At 41.0% G+C, this 12,837-nt stretch overlaps 1 long non-coding RNA gene across 1 annotated transcript; it reads left to right on the plus strand.

Moving 5' to 3' along the window:
- Window positions 1-324: 324 nt before the first annotated feature.
- LOC103014621 (uncharacterized) lies at window positions 325-12,436 on the plus strand. The gene is made up of 4 exons (XR_452060.2): window positions 325-449; window positions 1,914-1,985; window positions 2,108-2,228; window positions 12,378-12,436. It is a non-coding gene; the product is annotated as an uncharacterized LOC103014621 (long non-coding RNA).
- The last annotated feature ends 401 nt before the right edge of the window (window positions 12,437-12,837 follow it).

Here is a 12,837-nt window from a genome sequence, read left to right on the forward strand (position 1 = left end):
CGGAGCAGTGGAAATATCGCGAGATCTAGGCATAGGGCCCAGCGACCGTGGCCTAATCTCGCGCAATAATTGCGCCACGGATATTCCCATCCCCCACTCAGAGAGGCGCTTTTGACTCCCCCCTCCAGATTGGCGTCCACATCTCGCGAGATCGCGCAAGTTGCTAGCGCAAAGACAGTTGGTACGTTTCCTGTCAATCTTCTAGAAAACTCACCGCTGAGTGGAGCACGGTGGTCACCGCCCCCTCGTGGCACCTCCCAACGGCTATCAGAAGGTTTACGCCCTCAACGCTGACGGGTTTCCCCTCCTCCCGCGAGCCTCCCACCTAGATGTTTGTCAAGGTCGCCATAAAGCAACCTAGTCCATATGGCGATAGAATAAAACGAAAACGCTCATGTATAGATTATCCGCCGGGGTGAAGATGGAGTGAAAAGCACGTGAGAGAGAAGGTGAAAAGAGACGTACAGGCGTAGGGGGCTAAGGGTGTAGAATAAAAAATTAGATTTCTCGGCCTTGTGGAGCCAGTGGACTAGGCACTGCGGCGACTGTCGAGCTTCAAAACAGCCTTGATAGTAGTGGAAAAAGGCAAAGAGAAGGTGAAAAAACACTGCTTCTCTTGGCAGTGGACCAGCTTTGTGACCCTCGAATTTATAGTCTGGCCTTGTGTCGGGGTTGCTATTGTTTCTTCGAAAATGTCCCCCATCTCCCTGGAACTTGGCTCCTCGCCCCTGAAGTCTCCCAGATGCCTGGCAGTTAGAGTGTACATTCACCGCTTGTTCTTTGGTCTACACGGTGAAAAAGAGCGGAGGGCAGAGAGATCATTGACTATAGGACTTTTAACTCTAAGATAAAAATGCTTGAAAAAATTTGGAAAGATAACTTACAAGCAAAAAATCTTGAGGGAGAAAATCTTGAAGTCTGTTGACAGCTTAATGATTGAGGGCAAAGATTTGAAATGAGTTTGTAACTGCTTCCGCACTGTGTGACCTTGGGCAAGTAAATTAACCTCTCAGAGCCTACCCTCCCTTTCTTCCTGTGAAGAGTATAGTATAATTACTTAACTTCTTGATCCTGACATAGGCCGATAATGCTCACTAGTGAATTCTCAGCGCTTAGCCACATACCCAGCCAGGTGGACACGTAATAAATGAATGAATGAATGAATGAAAGCCTAATAGGAGTATAGTGAGGATTGAATGAGACAATCGCTGTAAAATGCCTGGCAAATATTTAATCCTCAAAACAGTTAACTTCTGTTATTTCTAAACAGAATTATTTAGAGGAAAGTATAGAGAGGCTTTCCATTTTGGATTAACTTTCCCCTCAGGTGTTTCTTTTAGAGGGTTAATAGATTTTGCGTAATTAGTAATATTCCCTTAACTTCTTTTCCTGAAAACTCAGATCCTCTTTTCATTTTTTATTTTATTTTTTTAATATTTAGTTATTTATTTATTTGGTTGCATCGGGTCTTAGTTGCGGCAGGCGGGCTGCTTAGTTGCAGCTCGCCAGCTTCTTAGTTGAGGCACGTGGGCTCCTTAGTTGTGGCATGCATGTGGGATCTAGTTGCTGGGCCAGAGATCAAACCCAGGCCCCCTGCATTGGGAGCACAGAGTCTTAACCACTGCGCCACCAGGAAAGTCCTTTCATTTTTTAAATGTTGAAAATCACCACATTATATTGACGCATAATATATCAGAAAAGACAAGCTAGCCTTTGCCTCTCTTTTCCCTTTAAGTGTTGTTAATTGTGCCAATATTAAAGCATAGGTGGTGGCCCCTTCTTAATTTTTTTCTTTGTTTGGGAACATGACAGAATTTGACCTTAACCTCTAGACTTCTTATTTGAGAAGAGAAAGGTTTTAAGCTCTAAGTCACTTGAGTATTGAATATCCCTTCAATTGTTTTCTGTTCCAGGAATATCAGAACCTGGCAATTGAGCACACAGTCAAGGAACACCTGCTGGAAAACGCAGTCTCTAAAACAAAAGTATTTTTATATATTTAAAAGAAAATGTTAAAAACATAATATGCTTTTCATTCTCTTTGCAAAACTTCTGTCACTCTGTCTGGCTCATGGACTCATTGCCCTTTCATCATTTTGTTCTCGAGTCATTTGCAGTGAAGGTCGTTGGGTTAAATCATCACCAGCACCAAGAATATCATTCTATCTGAAAACTTATGAAGAGGAGACCACAGCATAACGAAGTGCCAGGGATAAAGGAGGTAACAGGTATTATCCTTAGAGAATTTGGCTGAAAATTAAATATATTTTGCCAATGTGAGTTTTTTAATGTCCACGTATGATTTTTATGGACAGGGGATGCTATTTTTCACACTTGCATTTTTTTTTTTTTTTTTTTTTTTTTCACACTTGCATTTTAAAAACTAATATTCAACTTACATAGTAAGTGCATTTTTATCCAGTTTTCCTTGAGTCTTTAGAACTGACTTAGAAAATTTGTTTTTTGTTTTATTTATTTATTTATTTATTTATTTATGGCTGTGTTGGGTCTTCGTTTCTGTGCGAGGGCTTTCTCTAGTTGCGGCAAGCAGGGGCCACTCTTCATCGCGGTGCGCAGGCCTCTCACTATCGCGGCCTCTCTTGTTGCGGAGCACAGGCTCCAGACGCGCGGGCTCAGTAGTTGTGGCTCACGGGCCTGGTCGCTCCGCGGCATGTGGGATCTTCCCAGACCAGGGCTCGAACCCGTGTGCCCTGCATTGGCAGGCAGACTCTCAACCACTGCGCCACCAGGGAAGCCCAGAAAATTTGTTTTATTTATGAATCTAACTAAAAAAAATTTTAGAATCATCTTCACTTTTCCTGTTAATATTGAGTTGAATTCCAGTTGAATGGACTAAATTCCCTTCAAAAACTCAGTCCCATTTATGTTAGACAAGTTTCCTCAAATTTAGTATGCTTTTATTAATTTAACATGATGTATTATTTTTGAGTATTTTAAAACTTTCCCGGGCTTCCCTGGTGGCGCAGTGGTTGAGAATCTGCCTGCTAATGCAGGGGACACGGGTTCGAGCCCTGGTCTGGGAAGATCCCACATGCCGCGGAGCAACTAGGCCCGTGAGCCACAATTACTGAGCCTGCGCGTCTGGAGCCTGTGCTCCACAACAAGAGAGGTCGCGATAATGAGAGGCCCGCGCACCGCGATGAAGAGTGGCCCCCACTTGCCGCAACTAGAAAGCCCTCGCACAGAAACGAAGACCCAATACAGCCATAAGTAAGTAAGTAAGTAAGTATAAATAAATAAACAAACCCAAAGTTTAAAAAAAAAAACTTTCCCAAGTATGTAAACAATTCTTCTAAATCTAAAAAATTAAAATCACAAATAGAGTGAGTTTTAAAACTTCTTAAAGTATTCTAATGTAGTCTCATACCTTTCCATCTCAAGTCAATTACTCAATCACACATTTTTTATTTGAATTTCTAGTATGCCAAGTTCCCTTAAACATTACAATTTAAATACAGATACTACAAACTATTCTTAACCTTAATATGAAAGTTTTAAGACTTTAAACTTACCTGTATAAAAAGGACACTTAGAAGGGTTTTACTATTTTTGAGTTTAACATTCCAAGAGAATTCAGATATTATCTTAGCAGACCAAGGTTCCTGATGGGCGAGAGTTTCTGACCTGGACCAAACACTGTGTTTGCATGGTTTCCCAGACAGTTTCCAGCAATTCTTGAGCTACTGAGGGCACAATGAGCTTTTATTTCCCCCCCCCCTTAAGTCTCCATAACAATGAGAAACTCAATCCCATTTCATATTGATGGAGGTAGTTTTGCCACCCATATGACTTTTGCCTGATTTGAGTGGATCAAACCATGCCCCTCCCCCACCCCCACTTTGTACTTGATTTTCTAATCTACTTAGAGATTGAATTTGGCATTTGTTTCAAATACTTGCCTGTCTACTGGCCATAATGTCAGTGGCATTGTAGTGACATATCCAAAAGGAATTTGCATAAATTTGTAAATGGTTAGTCATTAAAAGATGAGCCATTGCAGGGTTACATCACCAGCCACTTATTTGTCCTCCTGTGCATCCGATGAACAGAAGGATTGTGCAAGGGGCTTCCCTGGTGGCTCAGTGGTTAAGAATCTGCCTGCCAATGCAGGGGACACGGGTTTGAGCCCTGGTCGGGGAAGATGCCACATGCCGTGGAGCAACTAAGCCTGTGTGCCACAACTACTGAGCCTGTGCTCTAGAGCCCGCAAGCCACAACTACGAGCGTGTGTGCCGCAACCACTGAAGCCCGCGCGCCTAGAGCCTCTGCTCCACAACAAGAGAAGCCACCACAATGAGAAGCCCACGCACCATAATAAAAGAGTAGCCCACACTCACCGCAACTAGAGAAACAACGCAGCAACGAAGACCCAATGCAGCCAAAAATAAATAAATAAACACTATTTTATTTATTTTTTGGCTGCGCCATGTGGCTTGCAGGATCTCAGTCTCCCAAACAGGGAGTGAACCTGGGCCATGGCAGTGAAAGCCCGGAATCCTAACTACTAGGCCACCAGGGAACTCCTGCAAAACACTATATTTATTTATTTATTTATTCATTTATTTTTGGCTGCATTGGGACTTTGTTGCTGAGCATGGGCTTTCTCTAGTTGTGGCGAGCAGGGGCTACTCTTTGTTGCGGTGTGTGGGCTTCTCGTTGCGGTGGCTTCTCTTGTTGTGGAGCACGGGCTGTAGGCGTGCGGGCTTCAGTAGTTGCGGCTCGCGGGCTTTAGAGCGCAGGGTCAGTAGTTGTGGCGCACGGGCTTAGTTGTTCCGCGACATGTGGAATCTTCCTGGACCAGGGATCGAACCTGTGTCCCCTGCATTGGCAGGCGGATTCTTAACCACTGCACCACCAGGGATGTCCCGCAAAACGCTATTTTAGATTGAAAATAAAAATGACAAAAATTCAATAAAATATAACTTAAAATTTAAAATACTCTTTTAGAGGTTTGTGGGGGGTTTTTTTTGATTGAGGTATAGTTGATTGACAATATATTAGTTCCACATGTTCTACATATTGATTCAAAATTTTTATAGATTATACTCCATTTATAGTTATTATAAAATGTTGGCTATATTTCCTGTTCTGTACAATATATCCTTGTAGCTTATTTATTTTATACATAATAGTTTGTACCTCTTAATACCCTACTCCTATCTTGCCCCTCCCCTCTTCTTTTAGAGTTCGATCTGTGAAAAGTGCCATTTACTGATTCATTCTCTGTTTATTTAGTACCCTCTGAATTTTTGGCACTCAGTGGACAATTTGTGAGTACCAAATAAATAAAAAGCACAGTCTCTTTCCTTCAGAAGTTTCTAGATTAGTTAGAGAATTCTTGAAGGAACAAAATTATGTTCAGGGCTTCCCTGGTGGCGCAGTGGTTGAGAATCTGCCTGCCAATGCAGGGGACATGGGTTCAAGCCCTGGTTTGGGAAGATCCCACATACCGCGGAGCAACTAGGCCCATGAGCCACAATTACTGAGCCTGCGCGTCTGGAGCCTGTGCTCCGCAACAAGAGAGGCCGCGATAGTGAGAGGCCTGTGCACGGCGATGAAGAGTGGCCCCCGCTTGCCACAACTGGAGAAAGCCCTCGCACAGAAACGAATACCCAACACAGCAAGCAATCAATCAATCAATACATAAAATTATGTTCAAGATAGTGTTTTGTATTAAGAGTTTATGCAAGCTCAATGCCTTGACCATCACAGAACTAATAATAGCATGTTTATATAGCTCTTTACAGTGTATAAACCATTTTTATATATTATCCCATTTATTCCTCTAAATTTTGTTTGTTTACTTGAATTGGATGAAATAAATTGATGGGATCAGACTATGGTGGAAGTGATCACAGAATTGTCTGCAAATTGCTGATTGACATAGGTCATCAGAGCAGTTAAGGAGGTTTGCTTTTTCTTTACATTTTACTATGAAAATTATCAGAGAGGTTGAGAGAATAGAACGTATGCCTACCAATTATTTTAAATTTAACATTTTTCAATATTTGCTTTACCACATATCTATTCATCTACCTATCCCTCTTTCCATCCTTCTATCCAGCTTAATTTTTAAATTCTTTTCAAAATTACAGACATCAGTACACATCCCTAAAGTCTTCAGCATTGCATGTTTTAAACTGAGTTTAGTAGTTCACAATTCTTTTTTTTCTTTAATGAGGTAAGTTTTACATACAGTGAAATGCAAAAATCTTAATTTTACCAATATATGAGTTTTGACAAATGCATACAAATTGGGTAATATTAATTTTATTTAAAGTGAAGGAATGGCAGAAGCAAGCTTAGAGGACCAGAGAAAGCAATATATTTTATTCCAAAATATTCTGATTCGACAACCAGAGACATGGATAAAACATTGCAAATTAGGAGGCAGAGTATTGTTTTAAAACATCTGCTAACGGAAGCAAAGAGAAATGTAATCAAACATAACATTGCAAAAGTTTTCGAATTTAAGCAAATTTAGCAATGGAGAGGAAGATCCTGCTGACAAGGCATCACAAGATGGAGATATACCTTGAAAATGACGGATGAAAAACGAAAGAAGCATCAATGCACAGTGATTTTGAATGAAAAGCATGTGATTCTGTGATACGAGTGAATGAAAATGAATAGCCCAGAAAGGCAGCATCTCTGAAAGTGTGTCTCTAACAGACTCAAAAAGAATTTTTTTTTGGAGCAGGAAAAAACATTCCTTAACAATCATTTTCTGGAGGAGGCCCAAAGAGACATGACTTGCACAAACATCTCCAAATAACCAGGTCCTAACTCAAGATAGAAATGAAGCATCAGAGTTGGAATATGTGCAGTATGAACATGACTTGCGTGCAGTGCTTGTAAAAGAAGCAAGAGATTTTGGTAAGAATATGGAGAAAGTGGAACCCTTAGACATTGCTAGTGAGAATGTAAAATAGTACAACTGTTGTGGAAAATAGTTTGGCAGTTCCTCAAAAAGTTAAGTATGGGGACTTCCCTGGTGGCGCAGTGGTTAAGAATCTGCCTGCAAATGCAGGGGACACGGGTTTGGGCCCTGGTCTGGGAAGATCCCACATGCCGCGGAGCAACTAAGCCCATGTGCCACAACTACTGAGCCTGTGCTCTAGAGCCCACGGCTACAGCTACTGAGCCCATGCACCACAACTACTGAAGCCCACGTGCCTAGAGCCCATGCTCCGCAACAAGAGAAGCTACCGCAATGAGAAGCCCTTGCACCACAATGAAGAGTAGCCCCTGCTCGCCGCAACTAGAGAAAGCCAACAGACAGCAACGAAGACCCAACACAGCCAAAAATAAAATTAAAATTAAAAAAAAAAGTTAAGTATAGAATTAACCACACAACCCAGCAATTCCACTCCTAGGTGTAAACACAAAAGAATTGAAAATATATTTTCAAACAAATATCTGTAAACAAATGTTCATAGCAGTACTATTTATGATAGCCAAAAATGAACACAACCCAAATGTCCATCAAGTGATAAATATATAAGCTGAATGTGGTATGTCCATACAATAGAATATTAGTCAGGCATGAAAAAGAATGAAGTACTGATATATGCTACAAAATAGATGAACCTCAAAAGCATTATACTAAATGAAAGAAGCCAGACACAAAATGTCACATATAATTCCATGTATATGAAACATTCAGAATAGATAAATCCATAGAGACAGAAAGCAGACTAGTGGTTTCCAAGTGTTAGGGGGAGGGAGCAATGGGAAATGACTACTTAATGAGTATGAGATTTCCTTTTGGGATAATGAAAATGTTCTGGAACTAGCTAGTGGTGATGGTTACACAACATTGTGAATGCAGGAAATGACAAAAATTGGATAGTTTATCATGGCTAATTGTTAATTTTCTTTTGTGTTATATGAATTTTACCTCAGTTTAAAAAAGAAGAGAAGGAAAGAAGGAAGGAAGGAAGGAGAAAGAAAAGGAAGGAAGGAAGGAAGGAAAGGAAGGAAGGAAGGAGGGGAAAGAAGAAAGAGAGGGGTCTTCTAAGGACCTCCAGAATCTAGAGCAAGATGCTACAGGGAGATAAAAGCCCCCCAAATCCCTGCTTTCTAGAACACATCTCATGTTTCACTATTTTCAGGATATTGCAATAATTTTAAACAAATGTATATTGAATTCCTATTATGTGGCAGTCACTGAAGTAGGCACTGGGAAACAAACAATGGAGTGCAAAAACAGTCATGGTCCCTGTCCTCCTGAACCTTACAATCTAGCTGGAGGAGGCAGGCTTTGATCAAAAGACTGTATCAGTGAATGAAGATGTACAACTGTGACAAGTGCTACAAGAGAGGTTTTTGGTGTTATGAAAGTATATTTAATGTGAGAAAGAGCATTTAATAGGTGGAACATTCTAGTCAAAGAATAAAATCTGCAGAAGTCCTTGTAGCAACAGGGAGTATGGTGTCTTTAAGGACCTGCCAGAGGCCATGTGGCTATAGCAAAGAAGCTTGTGAGGATCCAGACCATGCAAAGCCACCTTTTTATTTTTCTTTCAGTTGTATTGAGATATAACTGATATACAGCACTGTGTAAGTTTAAGGTATACAACATAACGATTTGACTTACATACATCATGAAATGATTACCACAATAAGTTGAGTGAACACCTATCATCTCATATAGATACAAAATTAAAGAAAAAAAATTTTTTCCTTGTTAGAGGAACTCCTAGGATTTGCTCTCCTAACAACTTTCATATATAACACACAACAGTGTTAATTATATTTATCATGTTATACATTACAACCAGAGTACTTATTTATCTTTTAACTGGAGGTTTGTACCTTTTGACTGCTTTCATCCAATTCCCCTTCCCCCGAACCCCTCACGTCTGGTAACCACAAATCTGATCTCATTTCCTATGTTTGTTTTCTTGCTTGTTGTTGATGCATAATTGACCTACAACACTATGTTAGTTCCTGTTACACAGTATAATGATTCAATATTTCAATGTATTTCAAAATGTTCACCATGATGTCTAGTTATTACTTGTTACCATACAAAGATATTACATAATTATTGACTATATCCCCCACACTGTATATTTCATACCCATGACATTTTGCACCTGAAAGTTTGTACCTCTCAACCTCCTTCACTTATTTCTCTCCACCCCTGATCTCCCTCCCCTCTGGCAACCTCCTGTTCTCAGAATCTATGACTCTGTTTCTACTTTGTTATGTTTGTTCATTTGTTTTTTAGATTCCACATATAAGTGAAATCATACAGGATTTGTCTTTCTCTGTCTGACTTATTTCACTTAACATAATACCCTCTAGGTCCATCCTTGTTTTTGCAAATAACATGAGTTCATTCTTTTTTGTGGCTAATATTCCATTGTATATATATACCACATCTTCTTTATCCATCTTTTTTTTAATTATTATTTATTTATTTATTTAGGCTGCACCGGGTCTTAGTTGCAGCATGGGGGATGTTTTACTCGCGGCATATGGGCTTCTTAGTTGCGGCATGCATGTGGGATCTAGCTCCCCGACCAGGGATCAAACCCAGACCCCCTGCATTGGGAGCATGGAGTCTTAGCCACTGGACCACCAGGGAAGTCCCTCCATTAATCTGTTGATGGGCACTTTGGTTGCTTCCATATAGCTTAGCTATTATAGATAATGCTGCAATGAACATAGGGGTGCATGTATCTTTTTTTTTTTTTTGGCTGCGTTGGGTCTTCGTTGCTGTGCACAGGCTTTCTCTAGTTGCGGCGAGCGAGGACTACTCTTCCTTGCGGTGCGCATGCTTCTCACTGAAGTGGCTTCTCTTGTTGCGGGGCACGGGCTCTAGGTGCGTGGGCTTCAGTAGTTGTGGCACGTGAGCTTCAGTAGTTGTGGCACGTGGGCTTGGTTGCTCCACAGCATGTGGGATCTTCCCAGAACAGGGCTCGAACCCATGTCCCCTGCACTGGCAGGAGGATTCTTAACCACTGAGCCACCAGGGAAGTCTGCATGTATCTTTTTGAATTAGTATTTTTGTTTTCTTTGTGTAAGTACCCAGGAGTGGAATTGTTGGATCTGGTAGTTCTATTTTTAGTTTTTTGAGGAATCTCCACACTGTTTTCCATAGTAGTGGACCAATTTACATTCCCACCAACAGTGAACAAGTGTTCTCTTTTCTCTACATCTTTGCCAACACTTGTTGTCTTTTTTTTTTTTTTAATTTATTTATATATTTATTTATTTTTGGCTGCGTTGGGTCTTTGTTGCTGGGCGCGAGCTTTCTCTAGTTGCAGCGAGCAGGGGCTGCTTCTCATTGCAGTGGCTTCTCTTGTTGCCAAGCACGGGCTCTAGGCGCATGGGCTCAGTAGTTGTGGCTTGCAGGCTCTAGAGCGCAGGCTCAGTAGTTGTGGCACACGGGCTTAGTTGCTCCGCGACATGTGGGATCTTCCTGGACGAGGGCTCGAACCCGTGTCCCCTGCGTTGGCAGGTGGATTCTTAACCACTGCGTCACCAGAGAAGTCCCACTTGTTGTCTTTTTGATGATAGCCATTCTGACAGATGTGAGGTGATATCTCATTGTGGTTTTGATTTCCATTTCCATGATGATTAATGATGTTGAGCATCTTCTCATGTGCCTGTTGGCCATCTGTATGTCTTCTTTGAAAAAATGCCTTTTCAGATCCTCTGCCTAGTTTTTAATGGGGTTTTTTTTTTTTGATGTTGAGTTGTATGAGTTATTCGTATTTTAACCCCTTATGGGATATATCATTTGCAAATATCTTTTCCTGTTCAGTAGGTGGCCTTTTCATTTTGTTGATGGTTTCTTTCACTGTGCAAAAGCTTTTTAGTTTGATGTAGTCCACTTTGTTTGTTTTGCTTTTGTTTCCCTTGCCTGAGGAGACATATCCAAAAAAATATTACTACGACCAATGTCAAAGAGCGCACTGCCTTTGTTTTCTTCTAGAAGTTTCATGGTTTCAGGTCTTACATATAAGTCTTTAAATATAAACAATTTTAAAAATTTGAATTTATTTTTGTACATGATGTGAGAGAGTAGTCCAGTTTGATTCTTTTACATGTGGTTGTCCGGTTTTCCTATGCAAAGCCTTCTAAACCAGGTAAGGTGAGTCAGTTATTAGCTATTGTCTCAGCTCCAAATTCACCCTTCTGCTCTATGATTTCGGGGCTGAGACTCTGCAAACAATATTTCTCCTTTTTATGCTGGCTCTCTGTTAAGCTCTTCCAATAGAGACTACTAGAGTGATATAGCAAAGCTGGAGGAGGAAGGATAGAAGCCTCCCTCTTACTTGCTTCCTATTTCTATCAGTTGCATCCCAGCAAAGTGTCTTAATTCCGGCAGTGGCCGTTCCCTCCCATTACAACAGCTGAATCAGTTTGCAGTTTTTCCAGCACTTCCAGAATCAGTATAGTTAGCACTGACTGCCCAGTGCCTCCTTCACACAGGTCTTGGTCCCAGCCCCTCTGAGTTCAGAAGCACAAGCACCCACCAAGCTGTGCCTCCTCTTCAGAGGTCTGTTTCAGTTCTGTTTGGCACCTCCTCTAAGTTTATGTGTTTTAATAATTTCAACCTCTTCCTTTTGTTCCCTCAGCCCTAAGTGTTGTAGATGTTCCTACAATTACTACCTTCATGATAGCTCAGATTTCTCCTTTTACTTCTTCAGTTATGTGGTTGACAACTCATTATATCAAATTGTTTCTCTTCAAATAACATGTGGTCTCTACCACCCTACATGACCTTGACTGATATATAAGCATCTGATATTTACTCTTCAAGGTCCAGTTCAAATGCTACCTTCTTTGCGTGTCTTTTCCCATTACCCTCAGTTAAAATTATTCTTCCAGTAAATCCTTAATGCCTTTCTTAAGGTCTATAGGTTTTTGTATTCATAATCATATGCCAAGTCACACCCATACGCCTAATAACACCCCTCTGTGGCCCTGCAATTACACTGAAACATCTTCACTCAGATTAATCCTGTGGATCCAAAAAATTCACTTACCAATTCTAATAGGGAAGGGTAGGTGATAGAGCAGGTGGGAACAGACACGGGCTCTCATCTGTTCCCCTACATATTATAATACTGTGCAATTTACTTATACTCGCAGTTAAGTTTGTTTCCCCAGCCTCACAGACTGCTCTGAGGATTAAGTAAAATAATATGGGGAAGATTAAGTAAGATAATGTATGTGGAGCACTTAGCACAGTGTCTGACTCACAGGAAACATTCAATAAACATGAGCTATTATTTTTGCTATTAGTTTATGATTTATCCAGCTACGTCTACCAAGACCTTTTCTTTAAGTAAAAAAAAAATAATGCCTAATTACAGTTATCACACTCTCCTTTGCAGATTCCCCCTTTCTCTGTCTGTTCCAGTCAACTGGCCTCTTTGCTCTCCCTTAAGTACCTAAGGTATGTCTGTGCTTCTTAGAGCCTTGACACTCCCCTCCAAGACAGATGCAGGTCTTGCTCCTTCCTATTTCCTTAAGGTCATAATCAGATGTTACCTTCTCAGTGAGGCCTTCCCTGACCATCCTATTTAAAATGGTAGCATGGAGGGACTTCCCTAGTGGTCCAGTTGGTAAGACTCTGCGCTCCCAATGGAGGGGCCCTGGGTTTGATCCCTGGTCGGGGAACTGGATCCCACATGCATGCCGCAATTAAGAGTTTGCATGCCGCAACTAAGAAGCCCACATGCCACAATGAAGATCCTGCTTGCTGCAACTAAGACCTGGCGCAGCCAAAATAAATTTAAAAATAAAATAAAATAAAATGGTAGCAGCTTCCCTGGTGGCACAGTGGTTAAGAAT

This window comes from Balaenoptera acutorostrata, chromosome 15 (assembly GCF_949987535.1).
Source record: "Balaenoptera acutorostrata chromosome 15, mBalAcu1.1, whole genome shotgun sequence".
NCBI classification, from domain to species: Eukaryota; Metazoa; Chordata; class Mammalia; order Artiodactyla; family Balaenopteridae; genus Balaenoptera; species Balaenoptera acutorostrata.